Here is a 13,103-nt window from a genome sequence, read left to right as displayed (position 1 = left end):
GCTGGGATCCACAGTCATCAATTTACAGCTCACAGTTCACACCAGAATATTCTTGAGGAGAGACACACTTTGAACATTCATCTCAGTAAGTATTTAAGCAGATTACAAAAGTTTATTTTACTCAGACTGCTACTGATGATCTATCATGGCCACTGTGAGACTCAGGAGCTGAATTGTGACCCTTAGGAAAAATTGCACAGCATTTCTAAAGGATGAGACGACAAAACAAAATGGATCATGGTAGGGTATAACACTGCCCAATCATTTTCTGACTAAAGAGGTTGAGCAAAGGTGTAATAGCATTGGTGATTGGGCCTTATCCAGGACACCTGGCTTCATGGTCTTTAACTCAGAGCCTTGACAGTCAAGCCTCATCATGGCCATTTGGCCTGTAACTCAAAATGATAAGAGAACAAAGGAGTGAGCCAGCTGTACATAGTTAATTAAGGAAAGACAGGTAATACTTTTAAAACTTGTGAATATTATTTTAGATAACAGGGAACCTTTTTCCTTCACTTTATTTTGTAATTTACTGGTTGACAGACAAAGAAGGAACATTGGAAGAAATAAGACAGGATTGGCTACATGAACTCAGTTTGACCCAACCAGCAGGATGGAGAAGTTTCTTCTCAAATGGCTGGTATCAGATAACTGCCTCTACACTTACAGGAGCATGGGTGAGGGGTTACTTACAGGAAAAGAGTTACTGCAGCATGTGTCACAGCTCACGAACACTGGGAACACGGAATACACTGCTCAGGTTATAGGAATGTTTTTAAACAATCTAGAGAATATCCCTTCCAAGTGACAGGGATGTTCTGTATCTATTCCAGGCAGCCCAGGTGATCTTTGATTCTATAAGGTAGAATTTTAGTTTCAGAGTTTTCTTTGCAGCTTAGCTTGTCTGAGTCTCACAGCTTATGCTGTCTAAGAATGACTTTCAGGTGTCTATTTGTTTACACTGGCAGGGAGGAGTCTAGTGACTCTTGTAAGTTTTGCTAACTTCTGAAACTATTTTGAGATTTTTAACTATCTTGTTTTAACAAGCTTACCTGCAGGATGGAAGATTTCAAAGTCAAGAGGAAATTGTTACACAGCAAATAAATAAGTTTAAAAGTGTGCTCATAGTCTCACAAAAAGTACCACATGAACCAATATGCGACAATCTGGAGGACAAATAGCCTTGATTAACTTGTTCACAATAATTAATTTTTTATTGACCAATTCTGATTTCATTTTATTGTGAAATAAAACAAACTCTTTTTATATAGAATGTTTATTTTTTGCAAGGAAAACTCCTGGCTCAATCAATTGACACAAATGGAAGAATTTTCTGGCTAGTGGCACACCAGTGACTACCTGTAAGGGTATATACTATCATAAATATGAAGAAGCCAATGCATGCTGTGCAGCCTTCTCCTGAGGCTCCGAAAACCTTCATTAAAGATGGAAAAGCTATCCTGACATAAAAACCTTACATTGTTTCAGTAACAATAAAAAATAAAGAGCTAATGCATAACTATTTTATGAAAGTTTGATTAATATACCACCTAAAGATAAGAATACTGAAATAAACAATGAGGCCATGTGTGTTCTTCAATTTCTCACTGATGCTTCTACCAATAGGTTTTAATCTATTCTTCACACACTGATCAAGAATGGCTCTGATGTAATCATCTGCAGCTGAACTCATCTCAGTTAGCTCAGGGCGGAGGTAATTTGGAAATAAGCATTAGAAAGCAAACTTCACCTTTGCACATCCATAATAACTTATACTTAAGAGTTCAGAAACTTTTTAAGAATATTCAGCATGGATAAACACAATAGAATTTTTTCAAATCTCACATTTGAAAACTGCTCAGATTAAAATTATGTTGCTGTGTGAGTTATGCCTAAATCAAATTGTAAAGCTACACAAATATGAATTTTACTGTAAAATATATAGCCTTATAGCCTAGGTAATTTTTAACAGGGAAAATAAAATAAGGAAAATATTGAAATAAATAAAGGCTCAGTTATTATTTTAAGCCAGTTGCTACTTTAAGCCAGATGAATTTCATATTTTTTTCTAAAAATGAAACATAGAAACATACTTTTAAAATAATGAGTTTCTTTGTATAGTTCTTTTTGTTTCTACTTGGTTGATTTCAGTTTTGAGTTTCATTTTTTCCCCCATCGTCTACTCCTCTTGGATGTATTTACTTCTTTTTTTTTCCATTAATTTTATTTTATTTAGTTTTTTAAAAATGTATTGACATTTATTTTCTCATTTGTCTTTCTCTTTCTTTTTTTGTTTTTGTTTTTTTTATTTAATATTTTTATTTTCTATATTCTTTGTTTACATTCCAAATGATTTCCCCTTTCCCGGATCCCCCCTCCCCATATGTCCCATAAAACTTCTTCTCTCCATCCCTTCTCCAATCACCTCCCTCCTTTTTCTCTGTCCTTATATTCCCTTCCCATGCTAGATCAATCCTTTCCAGGATCAGGACCCTCTCCATACTTCTTCATGGGAGTCATTTGTTATGCAATTTGCCATTCCACTTTTGAAGCACATCTGGGTTCTTTCCAGCTTCTGGGTATAAATAATGCTGCTATGAACATAGTGCTGTCCTTGTTCTACACTGGAGCATCTTTTGAGTATATGTCCAGGAGGGGTATAGTGGGGTCTTCAGGTAGAACTATTTCCAATTTTCTAAGGACCCACCATATTGACTTCTAGATTCGTTGTACAAGCTTGTGATACCACCAGCAATGGATGAGTTTTCCTTTCTCAACATACTTGCTAGCATCTCTTGTCACCTGAGTTTTTGATCTTAGCCATTCTGATTGGTGTGAGGTGACATCTCAGGGTTGTTTTTATTTGCATTTTCCTGATGACTAAAAATTGAGGTCCCATTTGTCAATTGTTTATCATAGAGCCTGAGCTATTGGTGTTTTTTCTGTTGAAAAAATTTTTTCCCTGTGCAGAACTCTTCTAGGCTATTTCCCACTATTAGATTCAGCATATCTAGTTTTATGTGGAGAGCCTTGCTCCATTTGGATTTGAGCTTAATACAAGGAGATAAAAATGTATCACTTTGCTTTCTTCTCCATGCAGAATGCCAGTTAGACCAGCACTATTTGTTGAAAATGTTTTCTTTTTCCATGGGTCTTCAATTCTATACCATTAATCGACCTGTCTGTCTATGTACCAATACCCTGCTCTTTTTATCACTATTGCTCTGTATTACAGCTTTAGGTCAGGGATGGTAATTTTCCCCAGAAGTTCCTTTATTGTTGAGAATTGTTTTTCACTCTCCTGGGTGTTTTGTTATTCCAGATGAAGATGAGAATTGCTATTTCTAGTTCAGTGAAGAACTGAGTTGGAATTTCATTGGGGATTAGATTGAATCTTTAGATTGTTTTTGGTAAAATAGTCATTTTTACTATGTTAATCCAACTAACCCATCAACATGAGAGAGCTTTTCATCTTTTTAGATTTTCTATGATTTCATTCTTCAGAGGCTTAAAGTTCTTTTCATACAGATTTATCACTTGCTTTTCATGTATCATATCACCCGCAGATAGTGGTACATTGACTTTTTACCTTCCAATTTGGCCCTGTTTGACCACCATTTTTGTCTGATTGCTCTAGATAGAACTTTGAGTACCATATTGAATGAATAGGGAGAGCCTTGTCCTGTCCCTGATATTAGTGGGATTGCTTCAAGTATCTCTCCATTTAATTTGACGTTGGCTGTTAGTTTGTTGTGTATTGCTTTTATTATGTTTAGGTATGGGCCTGGGATTCCAGATCTTTCCAAGATTTTTAACGTGTTTCATTTGGTAAAGCTTTTTCCAGCATCTAGTGAGATGATCATGTTTTTTTCTCTTTTAGTTTGTTTATGTAGTGGATTACATTGATGGATATCTGTACATTGAAATATCCCTGCATCCCTTGGATGAAGGCTACTTGATGATGATGAATGATTGTTTTGATGTGTTCTTGGATTTGGTTTGCAAGAATTTTATTGGGTATATTTTTACATTGATATCCATAAGCATCATTGGCTAAAGTTCTCTTTCTTTGTTGGGACTTTGTGTTTAGGTATCAGCATCACTGTGGCTACATAGAAAGATTTATATGATATTCCTTCTGCTCTATTTTATGGAATAGTTTAAGAAGAATTGGTATTAGATCTTTTTTCTGGGGGTGGAAACTTTTAATGACTGCTTATATTTTCTTATAGGTTATAGGACTGCTTAGTTTCTCTGTTTCTGATTTAACTTTGGTACTATAAAATCAACCATTTTGTCTAGATTTCCTAGTTTTGTGGAGAATATGCTTTTGTAATTGATCTGATGATTTTTTTGAATTTCCTCAGTTTCTGCTGTTATGTCTCACTTTTCATTTATTGTTGATTTGGATACTGTCTCTATGCCCTTTAGTTAGTTTGGCTAGGGGTTTATCTATCATGTTGGCATTCTTAAAGAACCAGCTCTTAGTTTTCTTGATTGTTTGTATAATTCTCTTTGTTTCTATTTGCTTGATTTCAGCCCTGAGTTTGACAATTTCTTGCTGTCTACACATCTCGAGTGTATTTTCTTCTGTTTGTTCTAGATCTTTCAGATGTGCTTTTAAGTCACTAGATTAGGATCTCTCTAGTTTCTTTATGAAGGCAGTCAGTGCTATGAATTTTTTTCTTAGCATTGCTTTCATAGTGTCCCATAAGTTAGGCTATGTTGTGCCTTTACTTTCATTAAATCTAGAAAGTTTTAATTTCTTTATTTCTTCCCTTACCATGTACCATCAAGTAGAGAATTATTCAGTTGCCATTAGTGTGTAGGCTTTATATTATTTTTGTTGTTATTGAAGATAAGCTTTAGTCCCTGGTGATCTGATCGAAAGCATGAGATTATTTCAATCTTCTTGTATCACTTGAAACATTTTTGCATCTGATTATATGGTCAATTTTAAAGAAGGTACCATGAGGTCCTAAGAATAAGGTATATTCTTTTGTTTTAGTATGAAATGTACTGTAGATATGTGCTAAATTCATTTGATTCATAACTTATGTTAGTTTTACTGTGTCTCCATTTAGTTTCTGTTTTCATGAATTATCCATTGTTGAGAGTGGATTGTGAAAGTCTCCCACTTTTATTGAGTGAGGTTCAATGTGTGTCAATTTGACCTTTAGTAAAATTTTTCTTACAAATGTGGGTGCCCTTGAATTTGGGGTATTGATGTTCAGAATTGAGAGTTCATCTTGGTGGACTTTTTGTTTGATGAGTATGAAGTGACTTTCCACATCTCTTTTGATAATTTGTGGTTGAAAGTCTATTTTATGGGATATTAGAAAGGGTACTCCAGATTTTTTTTCTTGGGACCACTGCTTGGAAAGTTTTCTTCCAGCCTTTTTAAGTCTGAAGTAGTCTCTGTCATTGTCAGTGAGGAATGTTTCCTGTATACAGTAAAATGCTGGGTCCTGATTATTATCCACTCTGTTAGCCTATGTATTTTTATTGATGACTAAGTCCATTGATGCTGAGAAATATTAAAGACCAATGATTGTTGGTTCCTGTTATTTTTGTTGTTAGAGGTGGTATTGTGTTTGTGTGATTCTCTTCTTTTGTGTTTATTGTAAGATGATTCATTTCTTGATTTCCTTGTGTGTAGTTTCCCTCCTTGTGTTGGAGTTTTCTATTATCCTCCATAGTTCTAGATTAGTGGAAAGATATTGTTTAAGTTTGTATTTTTTCATAGAATATATTGACATCTCCTTCTATTATTATTGTTTTTCTGGGTATAGTAGGCTGGGCTGTTATTTGTTTTCTCTTAGGGTCAGCATAACATCTGTCCATGACCTTGTGGCTTTTAGAATCTATGTTGAGAAGTCTGGTGTAATTCTGCTGATATATGTTACGTGGCCTTTTTATCTTACTGTTTTTAATATTCTAACTTTGTATTGCATATTTAGTGTTTTTATTAGGTGATGGGAGATATTTCTTTTCTGATCCAATCTATTTAGTGGTCTGTGAACTTCTTGTAAATTTATAGCCATCTCTTTCTTTAAATTAGGGAAGTTTTCATCTATAATTTTGCTGAACATGTTTTTTGACCCTTTAAATTGGGAGTCCTTACTCTCTTCCATTCCTATTATTCTTAAGTTTGGTCTTTTCAATGTGTACTGAATTTCCTGGATAATTATGGGTTAGGAGCTTTTTGAACTTTGTATTTTCTTTGACTATTGTATTAATATCTTCTATGGTTTCTTCCAAGCCTTAGATTCTATCTTCCATCTCTTGAATTTTGTTGGTGATGCTTGTATCTGTAACTGCTGATCTATTTCCTAGGTATTCCATTTCTAGGTTTGCTTCCCTTTGTGATTTCTTTATTGTTTTTATTTCCACTCTTAGATAGTCAGCATTTTTGTTCAATTTCTTCACCTGTTTGTGTTTTCCTGTATTTTGTTAAGGCAGTTATTTATCTCCATCTTAAGGTTCTCTACCATCTGCTTGAGAATATATATTTAGGTAGGAATATTGCTTTTCCGGTATATTAGGGTATCCAGGGCTTGCTGTGGTTGGCGAAATGGGTTATCACGGTGCCAAGTGGTAATGATTTCTGTTGCTTATGTTCTTGCACTTGCTTCTCGGCATCTGGTTATCTCCTGTGTTAACTGACCTTGCTGTCTATTACTGGAGTTTTCTCTCCTGTGATCCTGAGAGGCTGGTTATGACAGGCCTCCCGGAGTCAAGTTATCTCTAGATTTGTGAAGGGTTTGGAGTGCTGGCTCTGTCCCAGGGCAGAGTTGAAGGCAGGAAGGAAGATGTGTCTCCAGCAGAGTGTATCAGTCATGCATCCCCTGGGCCCAGGGGTGGTTCCAGTTAGGACTAGTATTGTGGTGGGGGTAGGGTGGGGGGCTAACATGTAAGCATGGTTGTGATGGATTTCTTGAGGTTGTCTCTGTGAACTTCTGATAGTTCAATTTGCTGTGCAGAACTTTTTAATTTCATGTTAAAAAAAAGAATAAGAAATGTCAGTATTAGCTGATGAGAAGAATGGAATGTGGGTGGGCAATGGACACATGAGTCAGAAAAGAGGGTGTATATGGGAGTATCTGGAGTGCTGGTTCTTCTCCAGGCAGAATTTCATTTCTTAACGCTTTAAGACAATATTTTAAATAAAAACAATTTGTTGTAAAAAAATGCAGAAAGATTACTGTATCCATAGAAATTAGTTCTTGTACTTTCCCAAAGCCTATACCACTTACTGAATTTCTAATTTCTATATAGTTAGAATATCATCTAATGAGATTGGCCTTCACTTTCAATTTTCAATACTTTTATCAATTACATTTTTATGTATTTATACACCAACACTCAACAATCCAAAGCAGAGTTAATATACATGAATTAATTCACTTTAGATCTTCTTTTTTATTTTGTTAAACATATGGCATCCATAGTTAGGAGATTCATGCATTTTAATTATTTATTTAAAACTAAAAGGTAAATTTTCTATAATAATATGACTGATTTTGTTATTTTTATTTTTAAATAATACTTATTAACATTATTAAACATTCTACAAGTAATAATTTTTATTTTAAGGATTTTGTTTATAAAACACAGTTACAAAAGGCCATTTCATGTGAGCAAACAGTTTGAGATATATCCCTCCATACTTCATTATCTTCACTCAATAAGTCTGTATTTTTAATCACTTTATTTTACAATATATGTGTATTTTTCCATTTTGCATCCATGTACCCCACATGTGTACAGTGACAGTGGAGGCCAGAAAAATGTGTCAGATCACCTGAAACTATATTAATAGAGGCATGTATGCTACTATGTGAGCACTGAGATTTAATCAATATTCTTTGGATGGTCTTCTTAACAGCTGGACCATATTGTCATTCTTTTATTTTCCAAATTTAAATAATAATAGGTTCCATAAACATGAAGTAAACATGAAAAATACATCAAATAATTTTTTATAAATCCATGGCATATAAACTTGTAAATAGAAATCAAATCCAATTGCTATTAAAATGAAATATATATATATGCATATATATATGTATATATACATATATATATGTATATATATATTTCAACATAAATTATATATATTTTCCATTTAAACAAAAAATGAAATTTGGGAAATCACTTTCACAGATTTTCCTAATCCATACATAAGATTTAAAAAAGCAAGAATATTTAATTCTTTTTCTGCAAGGATAACTTAACTATCAAGAGCACTGGCTAATCTTACAAAAGATGTTGTTTCAGTTACCAGAACCCTTGTGGTGGCTCAAAACTGTCTGTAACTGAAATTTCAATGTTCAAATGCCTTTTTATGACCTAGTCAGGCACCAGATATGAATGTAATATACAGACATATGTACCAACAAAATACTCATATGCAAATAATAAAACAATTCCAACAAAAGGAAAATATTCAACATGAATGAATGTTTTTTAATATAAGGAGTTGGTGATTTTGCTTTGGTGTAAGCAATGCTATCATTTCACACTTAGTGTTTTTTTTTTTTAGAAATGACACTTAAGACATTTATTTTCCCAGTGCAAACAAAAGAATTTGCAATCACAGAGGCAGATGAGCTACAAATTTATCTCTTTCTCTGAAAGTGGCTATGTGACCAGAGAAAAATCCTCTCTAGGATAGATATTAGGTCTTTTCTTAACTGGATGCATGAAATATGGTCTTAGTGAGTTTGAGGTCTCAACAAAAAGACAAAGTAACTTACAAAGTAGATTCTGAGTCATTTTCCTTCTAAAGAAAAGAGATTTTTATCATTCATATGACAGAGATCAGAAATGGTCAAGTAAAACAAACCAATATTCAATCATTGCTGTCACTAATAGTGCATGAGTCATACAAAAACTAGAAATAAAAACTGCCTATAAAGTTAAAGAAACAGAAAAACAGAAAGTAGAATTAATGTTCAGAATATTCTCTTGACATGAGAGTCTTACCAGGAGAGAGAATTACCTTGACATGTAAAAGTTCAGAGGAGCATTTATTTCACAGAATTTGTTGGTTTCTATCAGGTGAATTAATTTGAGTACCTTTGTAAGTAAATACCAAAATTTTTTTTAAAAAACTTGAAATATGTTTAAAAACTGAAATGTTGGCAAACGAATGGCAATAGGGTTATGTTAGCACAGCCAGTCATTACACATGAACTCAGAGAATGCAGCAGCAGGCACAGTGGCTATCTGCACCTGCACCAGAAAGGGCCCTGGATAAAAAGGCCACAGAAGTAGATGCATCATTACCCCAAAGTCTATCCTCTTAATAACCACAGACAAATGAAAAATATGTTCTCTCTGAAAAAGTTTCATTGAGAATACAAACCATGACTTCTGGTTCTGTGCTTTTGTGGGATTACTGTGTGTGTGAATGTGTGTCTCTAAATCCGTATGTGTTTATCCTGCTTTTTCTTTGGCTCTTTTGCATTGATTGTTTTGTTTATATTCCCATAAATGTAAATATTAAAAAATTAATGATTTTAGGAGAAATAGAACTATGTAAAATTTAAATTTGGAAAAAAATACAACCTATCTAGAATATATGATTGTTGGTTTCTTCCTTTCCCTGTAATCAATAGAAAGAATGCAGTTTAAGAAATCTAACACACTTTTCTTCAAGTGTGGATAATTATAATAAACAATTTATATAAAGCTATTTATTTATTTACTTATTATTCACAGCATAAAACTAATTTATATTATGTAACTTTTCTAAAATTCGCATTACATCCTGATTGCTCTCCCCCCTCCCAGTGTCCATCCCACCAGTCAAATGCCCCCTCCTCTTCTCGTCTGAGAGAATGGAGGCACCCTCCTGAGATATCCATCCACCCTGGAACATCAAGTCTCTGTAGAGTTGGGTGCTTCTTTTCTCACTAAGGTCAGACTCCACAGACGGCAACAGCTTTAGGGATAAACTCTACTCTAGTTGTTCAGGACTTGAATGAAGACTCCTACATTTGTGCAATTATCACAGGAACTTGGTCCAGCCTGTGTATGCTCTTGGTTGGTAGTTCATCCTCTGAGAGACCCCAAGGTTCCAGGTTGGGTGAATCTCTTCATCTTCTTATACAGTTCCTATCCCTTCACAGCTCTCAATTGTTCCCCCCCACTTTTCCATAAGAATTCACAAGCTCCATGACATGTTTTTGACTGTGGGTCTCTGCATTTGTCTAAGTGAACTACTGGACTGAGACTCACAGAGGACAGGCATAGTAGAATTTTGCCAAAAAATCATAACAGTATCATTAGCAGTGCCAGGGATTGGTGCTTGCTCATGGGATAGAACTCTGTATGGGCTCTCTATTGCTTGGCCATTCCCTCAGTCTCTGCTCCATCCCTGTTCCCTGTATTTCTTGTAGGTAAGATCAATTTTGCATCGAAAGTTTTGTGGGTTGGTTGATGTCCCTATTGCTCCTTTGAGGTTCCTGCCTGGCTATAGGAGATAGCCTCTTCAGGTTCCATATCCCACTGCTGTGAGTCCCTGCTATTTTTGGAAGCCCCTCTTATCCCACATCTCTGACATGTTCTCAAGACAGCTCCCCCCTCCCCCAAATCTGCTGCCAATTTCAGCTTTCCATTCATTTATTCTCATGGCTATCTAGTCATCTCCCCTAGGGGAATGGGGGTCAAGCGGGGATATCAGGTTGCTAAAGGCAGCTGATAGTCTCCAGAGGACTCAGTAGGCAGGGACAATATGCATGGGAAAGGAGTAAAGCTGCATGCTTTCAGATAGGCATGTCTGATGAAGATTGATCATTCAGTCTTTTATTAGTTATTATTGTTAACATATATAATTTTATATATTATTATATAATATATAATATAAATATTTAATTATATAATGTTTATTGTTATAATTAATACTCAAAATATTTTCTCTGTATATTATATTTTAATTCATGTTCTTGTTCTAAGGCATGTTGCTCAGGTATCTACAGTCACCTGTAACGTTAAAAACAAAGACCTACTAGAGTAAGAATAATTGCTTTAAGTAACTTATTGGCCTGTAAGATTGTAAAAGATCAACATAGGGGAATAAACTGTGGCAATTATCATCCTCTAAAACTTAGTAACTAGCCAATGGTCACATGAATGGGATAAAAATTTATGTCCATTCAGGAATATTTAACTTCACTTACAATTGGAATTCATTTTTTGTGAATAAGCTATATATTTATGGTACTATTATTTAATATCAGTCTCTCAGCAACACTAGCACAGATTAGAGTAATGACAAACAGAAAGTAATAGGGCTTGTGCCAGCAGATGCTTGTTGTAAGAATGGGGTAAGAGGGATGAGCAGTTATACCTGTGACTCTATTTACTAAGCCCTTCGTATTGTTTCTTCACTTTATTTATCTTGAATAGAAAGTAGCTTGCAAGGCTGGATTTCATTGGTTTTATTTTGGGGTTTGTTAGTTTGATTTTTTTTGTCATTGTTTTTTGTTTTGCTTTGTTTTGTCTTTCAGACAGTTCTCACCTGTTTCACTTTTATCACTAATTTCTCTGGTCCTTTGTGGGCCACTGTTCTGTGTAATACCTTGCATAATTGTATATGTATGTCATTTTATGTACACAATTTGTGCTTTAAATGTTTGCTTAAGCATATTATAAAGTATTTTTTCAATAAATAAATTAATAAACCTGTCAGATCTGATGCCAGTGAAATGAAACAGAAGGGTTCTCTTTATTCTCTCTGCTCCTCCTCAAAATGTGCCCAGCTGAAGCAAATTTACAATTTGAGTCTAAGTTGAAATAAATAATTTTACAGAAACAAAGAAACCCAAGTGGCCTCAATTGATATATGGAACAATTCCATGTATTTAAAAGTAAATAGGCACAAGGTTTAGAAAAAAGTGATGAACAGACTAGAACTATTCTGCCTCTCCTTCAAGCTGCCATTTTGCTAGTGTATTCAACAATTGAGTTTTGTAGCCTAATATAATAATGTTACTAACTTCTGGAAGACAGATATAATCTTAGTGAGTCATATATGCGATTTTTACTGGGATATATAAGCATGTGGAGTTAATATGCTTGAGATGTTTTTAGATTTAGATATTTGACCTTGTATTTCTTGGATGGGCTTTTCATTTGGGTTATCCAATAATGGTCCTGTGCATATTTGTCATTTGAGGGGGTCCCAGAATAAGTTTAGTGGCAGTGGAATTGCTGGAAAGAATTGTTCTATGTGGGATTATCTCAGTCAGTAGAGCATGAGACTCTTAATCTCAGGGTTGTGGGTTCTGTCTTACGTTGGGCGCCAGTTGTGGGTTTAAAGGAGGGGGGCTGACCCGCATCCCACCAGAATTCAGGACACAGGGCAGGTGGATACAAAGCGTTGGACTGCGTGTGCCCCTATGCCACCAGGTGGGCATCTGACTGTGAGAAGCCATGAGGGAATAGGGGCAAGGAAGTTACAGCCTCAGGATTCTCAGTCTTGAACATCCCAGATGCTGCTGGATGTCTTCAAAGAGCTGAGCCGGTCCTTGCAGTTGGCTGGGGAGCTGGCTGAATGGAGCTTGTTAGTTCTTGGGCCTCAGAAGGTCCTCAGTCTTGGACACCGGAGATACCACCAGATGTCATAGAACCTCTGGAAACCAGGTTGGGGCCCTGGGGCTGTGATCTGGATCAGGACTGAAGGGAAAGGGGAAAGAGAGAATGCCATCTGGGTCCTGTGGGGACAAGAATCCTGGCTTGGTTGCTGATGGCTTGCGTTGGTGGAGGCCATGGCTGGGTACACCAGAAGGCCTTCCGGCAGGAGACTACATGCTTGGCTGTCTAGGGGAAGACCTGCCTCATACTTGCAGCAAGGCGGCCGAGACAAGAAGGCACAGTCCATGGTTTTCTTTTTTTTTTTTTCTATATTCTTTGTTTACATTCCAAATGATTTCCCCTTCCCCGGTTCCCCACTCCCCATAAGTCCCATAAGCCTTCTTCCCTCTGCCCATTCCCCAATCGCCCCCTCCCTTTCCCTGTCCTGGTAATCCCCTCCAGTGCTACATCAAGCCTTTCCAGATCCAGGGCCCTCTCCTTCCTTCTTCTTGGGAATCATT

General features: G+C 35.7%; 1 protein-coding gene across 2 annotated transcripts in view; it reads left to right on the top strand.

Annotated features, from left to right (window-relative positions):
• The window catches only part of Grik2 (glutamate ionotropic receptor kainate type subunit 2), a 706,521-nt gene that overhangs the window by 610,447 nt on the left and 82,971 nt on the right, over positions 1–13,103 (top strand). The gene's annotated exons all lie outside the window — the stretch shown is intronic.

This window comes from Apodemus sylvaticus, chromosome 19 (assembly GCF_947179515.1).
Source record: "Apodemus sylvaticus chromosome 19, mApoSyl1.1, whole genome shotgun sequence".
NCBI lineage: Eukaryota > Metazoa > Chordata > Mammalia > Rodentia > Muridae > Apodemus > Apodemus sylvaticus.
The sequence above is the reverse complement of the archived record's forward strand: the minus strand, read 5'-3'. Positions and strand labels throughout refer to the sequence as shown.